Source organism: Spinacia oleracea, chromosome 1 (genome assembly GCF_020520425.1).
Source record: "Spinacia oleracea cultivar Varoflay chromosome 1, BTI_SOV_V1, whole genome shotgun sequence".
Taxonomy (NCBI): Eukaryota; Viridiplantae; Streptophyta; class Magnoliopsida; order Caryophyllales; family Amaranthaceae; genus Spinacia; species Spinacia oleracea.
In genome coordinates this window covers 87,414,941-87,422,810 of record NC_079487.1, presented here as the reverse complement: position 1 = coordinate 87,422,810, position 7,870 = coordinate 87,414,941, and the positions used below count along the sequence as shown (strand labels likewise).

Here is a 7,870-nt window from a genome sequence, read left to right as displayed (position 1 = left end):
TTACATATTAAAATGCTTTTTTGTAGATTATTGATGATTCTTGTGGCAATGGTGAAAACCAGGCGAGACATGAGACTTTGACACTATTGCCAAAACCAAGGTAATTTCACATGGAGTTAACTACGTTTCATGCTTTATCACTAGTAGAAAAAACCCTTATTGCAGCGGACTTTTAGACCCCTGTTGCAGCGTACATCGTATGCTGCAACTGGGGGGCCTGCAACAAGTCTGAACTTGTTGCAGCGTACAAGTTCGCTGCAAAAAGTGATTTGTTGCAGCGGGCTTTTAGATGTACGCTGCAACAAGTGCCAAAAAATTGGCAAAAATTTGGACTTGTTGCAACGTACATATATATGTACGCTGCAAAAGACTCAACTTTTTGCAGCGTACATTTATTTGTACGCTGCAACAAGTCTGAATTTTTGCGAAATTTTTTTCCCTTGTTGCAGCGTACAATATATATGTACGCTGCAACAAAGCACTTTTGGCGGGAAAATTCTAATTTTGTTTAGGGATACCTAGAGTGCCTTGCACCAAATATAGAAACCTGTCAAAACAATAATAGAATAACGCAACCTGTATAACAAATATAAAAACAACAACTGGAGTTTTGTATACTATATATCCCAAAACCAAATTAAGTGCACATATTACATTTAAATATATGTTCCAATTTCAACATAAACATACATTTTAATATAAAATTTATTCTATAACAACTAAACCAACTCGATCAAGCGCGCTAAAGCCAATAATAAATACTTGCTGGTAAAAAACTTGGCCCATTGCTCACGAACCACATCAAATTCCTCGCATAAGGCGCAATCCTCGGAGTGTAGACCTTTACAAAAACAGAAATTTAAATTAAACATTAGATTAAATACAAATTAAATATCACATTTTAACATTCAAGAAACTAATGACAATGTCCTAATAGTCTAAAATGAGTCCTTAGGTTCTTTAGTTCAAAGTTAGGAGCGAAAATGTCATTTTAGCCTAAATATGACCTATAATGACCCAATGAGCCTATAGGTGCATAAATAGATTGGAACGAGTCTTAGATCGTTAAAATTATGCATATTAAACATGTAATAAATTTTAAATGAGTCCTTAGGTTCTTTATTTTAAAGTTGGGAGCGAAAATGCCTTATTTTAGCCTAGATATGACCTATAACGATCAAACAAGCATTAAATGGGTATAAGTAGATTAGAATAAGTCCTAGAAACTCAAAACTAAGCTTATTAATCATATAATAATTTAAAAATGAGTCCTTAGGTTCTTAAGTTCAAAGTTGGGAGCGAAAATATCATTTTAGCCTAAATATGACCTAAAACGACACAATGAGCCTTAAATGGGCATAAATGGATTGGAATGAGTCCTAGAAAGTTAAAACTAGAATATAAAACATTTAGTAGGTTTAAAATGAGTCCTTAGGTTCTTTAGTTCATAGTTGGGAGCGAAAATGTCATTTTAGCCTAAATATGACCTACAACGACCTAATGAGCCTTAAAGGTGCATAAATAGATTGGAACGAGTCTTATAAAGTTAAAATTATGCATATTAAACATGTATTAAGTTTAAAATGAGTGCTTAGGTTCTTTATTTTAAAGTTAGGAGCGAAAATGCCTCATTTTAGCCTGAATATGACCTATAACTATCAAACAAGCATTAAATGTGCATAAATAGATTAGAATAAGTCTTAGAAACTTAAAACTAAGCATATTAATCATATAATAAGTTTAAAATGAGTCATTAGGTTCTTAAGTTCAAAGTTGGGAGCGAAAATGGCACTTTAGCCTAAATATGACCTACAACGACCTAATGAGCCTTAAAGGTGCATAAATAGATTGGAACGAGTCTTATAAAGTTAAAATTATGCATATTAAACATGTATTAAGTTTAAAATGAGTGCTTAGGTTCTTTATTTTAAAGTTGGGAGCGAAAATGCCTCATTTTAGCCTAAATATGACCTATAACGATAAAACAAACATTAAATGTGCATAAATAGATTAAAATAAGTCTTAGAAACTTAAAACTAAGCATATTTATCATATAATAAGTTTAAAATGAGTCATTAGGTTCTTAAGTTCAAAGTTGGGAGCGAAAATGTCATTTTAGCCTAAATATGATCTATAACGACACAATGAGCCTTAAATGTGCATAAATGGATTGGAATGAGTCCTAGAAAGTTAAAAATAAGCATATAAAACATTTAGTAAGTTTAAAATGAGTCCTTAGGTTCTTTGGTTCATAGTTGGGAGCGAAAATGTCATTTTAGCCTAAATATGTCCTATAACGACCAAACAAGCCTTAAATGTGTATAAGTAGTTAGAATAAGTCTTAGAAACTTAAAACTAAGCATATTAAACATGTAATAAGTTTAAAATAAGTCCTTAGGTTCTTTATTTTAAAGTTGGGAGCGAAAATACCTTATTTTATCCTAAATATGACCTACAACGATAAAACAAGCATTAAATGTGCATAAATAGATTATAATAAGTCTAAGAAACTTAAAACTAAGCATATTTATCATATAATAAGTTTAAAATGAGCTATTAGGTTCTTAAGTTCAAAGTTGGGAGCGAAAATGTCATTTTAGCCTGGGGTTGGATAATTTTAAACACATACTAATTCCAAAATATGCTAAACCAAATAGATTGGATTAAGTCTTGGAAAGTTGAAACTAATCATATGAATCATGTATTTAAGTTTGACATGAGTTTTTAGGTTCGTTAGCTCAAAGTTGGGAACGAAAGTGACATTTTAGCCTATATATGACCTATAACGGCAAAAGAAGTCTCGAATGTGCAGAGATAGATTGGAACGAGTGTTGGAAATTTAAAACTAATCATATTAATCATGTAATAAGTTTGAAATGAATCCTTAGGTTATCTAGTTATGAATTGGGAGCGAAAATGACTTATTTTAGCCTAACTATGACCTATAACGACCAAAGTCTCAAATGTGCATACATAGATTAGAATGAGTTTTATAAAGTTAATACTATGCATATTAATCATGTAATAAGAATAAAATGAGTCATTATGTTCGTTAGTTCAAAGTTGGGAGCGAAAAATGTCATTTTAGCCTAATTATGACCTATAATGGCCAAACAAGTCTCAAATGTGCATAAATAGATTGGATTGAGTCTTGGAAAGTTAAAGCTAATCATATAAATCATATAGTAAGTTTGAAATGAGTTCTTAGGTTCATTAGTTCAAAGTTGGGAGCGAAAATGTCATTTTAGCCTAAATATGACCTATATAGCCAAACAAGTCTCAAATGTACATAAATAGATTGGATTGAGTCTTGGAAAGTTACAACTAATCATATGCCTATTTCCACCCAAATCCAAGAACAACCTATGCCTATTTCCAAAAAAGAAAAAGGGAGGGAAAGAAAAAGAAAGATAATACAAGAGCATGTTAAAGACCAAAAAATAAAAACAAGTAGAAACTTAGCCGATTTTCATATTAGCTTTATGACTTATTTTTTCCCCACATGGAATCCTTCTTCAGCTAATTCCATTAATTAATTAAATGAGAAAACAAATTAAATAATTAACCAACACCAAAGTACATGCAAGAAACAAAATTAGATGTCTTACTTTTTTCCTCAACCGGCTTTTCCTTGCTGCCTCACGGTTCTGAGCAAGCCTTCGTAGAGTCTATAATAATAAATCTTTAAAGATGTTACAAAAATGAAGCTACAAGATGTCAAATAGCATGAAAAGAGAAGAGTGAACAACTTCTAACCTTATGATCAGTCTACTTCGATCTCTCACTCGAATGATAATGACATTGCTTCTGCCCCCACCGTCTCTGAGCTTCCATCGTCACGAAATACAACCAGGCCTTTATTGAGTTTGTCGTCCCAAGATTCAAGTTCAGCCTCTCTCCAAATGCTAGCTCCATTCCCTGAAACTGCCAAAATGCTAGCTCCTACAAATGGCTGCCCCCAACTAGGTGACACATACTTCTTCAGGGAAGACAGGGACATTAGTGTTCCTGTAGCAGATAACAATACAATATTTAGGTAAGATAACCGCTGGAATTACCAAAATGGCCTGCAATATATATATATGGGGATTTTGAACTACATATTGGAAATCTAAAAGTAAAGAATCTGGAAACAGATGCAGAGATTGTACTTTTATATCACAAAAGAAGATTAGTACGTAAACCTGGAAAATCTAGATTGGTCAAATAGACAAAACATAACTCCTGATGATAAGATTCTACCTTCAATTCAAGCTCTCTGTCCATCTCTCTGTGCCTACTCAAAGAACTAGAGCATTCATTGAACTATTTTAACATATCAGCCAATTTCATCGAAAAATCATCCTCGATGTCTGCACTTCTCCTACGCTGGTCCAGCAGACTGTCCTTTTATAGGCCTGTAGCTTGTCATTTGGTGAAGACCTTCCCATCACCTGTAACACATAGTTACTGCTGTCAGTCGATGTTACTTTTTAACTACATACAAACTAGCTCAACTACGAAAAACAGAGTTCGTGCACTTGCATCAGAATACGGGTCCATCATATTCAGCATCTTTCATAGTACATCATATTTTTTATCTTCTGCCTGAGCCTTTCCTGACCACCCTTCCAAGAACTAAACTATGCAATCAGATCATAATAATGGGTTATTCCATACTTGACAGGTAGCTAGTAATAGAAATTACAGATCATCATTAAGTAATCATCCACCAGAGTGCCGAACTTTAAGCACGAATGTGGACAAAGAACAAACATAGAACTTTGTAGCACCAATTCTCTACCAAGAACCGAATAATTGTCTGTAACGACAACATTCTACTAAAAGTTCATTCCCATATTAATCATAAATGACAAACAAAACGCAATATAATACAAGCATATTTATAAATAAACAGAAAAGCAACCTCTCTACTAGTCCAAACTCCAGAAAGACAAGAAAACACCCATCTATCTAGGCCTGACCGACAATGACATCTATATTGGGTATCTATAGTTCTTGACGAAGGAGAAAGAAGTCCAAACATGCATATCAATTGAAGAAACACAACAAAGTCTAACTCAACCACAAAGGATTCAGATTCTCAAATCAATTAAGAGTCTACTTAGCATAATAAAAATCAAACAAAGATCTCAGAAATAACAGCCAAATCAGAGAAACTCCACCTGCTCAACTGCAAGAACAATCAACAGAAGAAGAGTTGCAATGATACTCAACTGCAGGTCCCTCTTGTTCTACCAACTCTTCTGTGATCGACTCCGGAAATAGGCCTGAAGGCACTGCCGCTGTTGACACGTTGGCTCTTGGAACTAATAGTACAGAGGATTGCTTATGTTGTAACTGATAAAACTTTTCAATTAAAGAGTCTATTTGCTCTGCCTTGTCAACATCTGTATTTGGATCGGCATCATCATTAGGCTCATTCTGAGGAAAAGGGTGTTAGTTAATCAAACCCCAATGATCTATAAACTCCATAATTTCTTACCTTGCATCTATATCCCCAATAAACAGCTCCGACAGATCTTTCAGTTCAATGTTTGTGCTTGGATTGGCATGAAACCTCTTCATAATCCAAGTCCGTATCTCCTTGTAGACATCCGGAGTCCGATTTTCCACCTTCCCATTGAAAAAGGAACACAATGTTTGTTTCTCAATTGAATGAATATTTTCCCAGGAAAAACAACCTTGAAAGGAACAAACAATTATTGTATCAATAAATGGAATTCCTAATATATACATTTGGAGTCTATAAACAGAGAAGCTTCAGCTCAAAATCTTAACAGACCATTCCCATTTCCAAATCTAAGATTTCTTAAGAGGTTTCTACGTTAAGATAAAAACCATTGACAAAACATTCCAAATATTTACCCAAATTTTCAAGGCACATAATACAAGGTACGAGATTCAAAAACAAGATGCTACCTGTTTTTTACGAGAAAAGTTATACTCTGATCCATAGATAAAACATTAGCCTATTTTGGAAATTTTACAAGATGCAATTAACAGAGAAAATGCAGACGAAAGAAACGTGGTGAAAGATAATAGAGGTAGAGGAAGAAGCTAAAGGTACTCCATAATAGTGATAACACTCCCCCCCCCCCCCCCCCCCCAAGTCAATATCCTACTATCATGGTAGTACAATCCCTACAGCAGAGCTACGATGATAGTAGCCGCGGAATGCTACAATTGTATCAGATGCTGGCCACACTGTATATCACAGTATTTTCCAGGCCACGTTTTGATGCATGATGTAAAGGCGTCCCTCCACTACGAGAACTACGACTTAGATGCATTATCAGCAAAAAAGAAAAAAAAGAAAATCAGTTGAACATGCAGGCATTTTGTTAAACAAAATAGGCATGCAACTTCATATTGCAAAGATACTCGGTGTAGAACATTCAACCATTACAGAGGACCATTCTGAACAATTCAAATACAAGAATGAAACAGAGAAACAAACAGTTCACAATTCCATACTGTAAAATTCATGCTCATCATTTCTCACTATAAAGCTTGATGAAGTACAAGAATTTAAAGCAACTAAGCAAGCATACACAGATGGCAATATACCTCAGTGGTTCGGTACCTCACCATTCTTCATATCACATAGTAGTACACACCAACATCTAACAGATATTTCACTACTTAGAGCACACTATTGGCCGGTGTCTCAGTTCCTATCCAAACAGTTCGAACTCAAGACGGTCTAATAACTCAATTAATTCTTACACACTAACAGGAAACTAACCAGCTATATATCGTGCCAGTAAGAATAGAAACAGATACATAAACAAAACACAAATAAAGCAGAACCATAGTAAAAGCATATACTAAATAGAAAATCATCAAAGTGATATAGTAATTCATAGGGTACCAAATATTATCCACTTTAGGGTTGGCATTCAAAATCGGAAAAAAAATCGGAAAAAAATAAAACCCTAACAATCAAAATCGGAAAAAATGTATCAATTAACACAAAAAATAAGAATAATTTATATAATCAAACCCTAAAAATACGAAATTAGGGGAAAAATCAAGAATTGACTGAAAGCAAACCCTAAAAATACGAAATTAGGGGGAGATGAGGCGAGAACACAGACCCATCGGCGAAGACAGCGACGCAGGGCCGAGCAACGCCTGAGTTGCTGAGTTCGACGGCTGAGTTCGACGGCGGCTGAGTTCGAAGGCTGAGGTCGAAGGCCAGATGCTTGGAGAGAAGGAGTCGAGCAAATTTTCACAAAAACCAAGACGAATTTTCACCCAATTTCAACAATTACTTGCAAAAAACCCAAAAAAACCACGAATTAGAGAGAGAAAGAGAGCAGATGAAGAAGAAGAAGAATGAGGAGGTGAGAGAGTACGCAGGGAAAGCTGAGGGAAGAAGAGGGAGTACTGAGCGTGGAAATGGTCCTTAGGTTTGAGATGAAATGTTTTTCTTAATTAGCTTTGCAGCGAAATTTTTTTATTGCAGGGGGCTTTTATCTGTACGCTGCAAAATAAATGGGCTATTGCAGGGGGCTTTTACTTTGTACGCTGCAAAAAACTCTCTTGCTGCGGGCAATTAATTTGTACGCCGCAACAACCCTTTATAAAGTTTGACCCGCGTTGACCTACTGGTTGTTGAAGCGTATTATTACATGTACGCTGCAACAAGGGGGTTGCAACAGGGGTTTTTTCTACTAGTGTATAGATAAACTGATAGTTGAAATAGGCTTTATAATTGCCTATTATTTATGGATGATGGTGAGTTTAGAAGGTAGATGCTTAGATTTAGTATTATCATAATAAGGTATTATGCTGTTAGCCGAAACACTAGTTGGTGATAGGTCTAGGTTGTTAGCCTGTTTCAAAGTTTGTCAAGCAAGAAATG

The 7,870-nt window shown here is 34.9% G+C and overlaps 1 long non-coding RNA gene across 1 annotated transcript; it reads right to left on the bottom strand.

The window, feature by feature from the left end:
- Positions 1–590: 590 nt before the first annotated feature.
- Positions 591–7,476, bottom strand: LOC130466002 (uncharacterized). The gene is made up of 7 exons (XR_008926010.1): positions 7,101–7,476; positions 5,486–5,684; positions 5,166–5,390; positions 4,243–4,433; positions 3,757–4,008; positions 3,609–3,668; positions 591–841 (listed from the first exon to the last, which is right to left on the bottom strand). It is a non-coding gene; the product is annotated as an uncharacterized lncRNA (long non-coding RNA).
- Between the last annotated feature and the right edge of the window lie 394 nt (positions 7,477–7,870).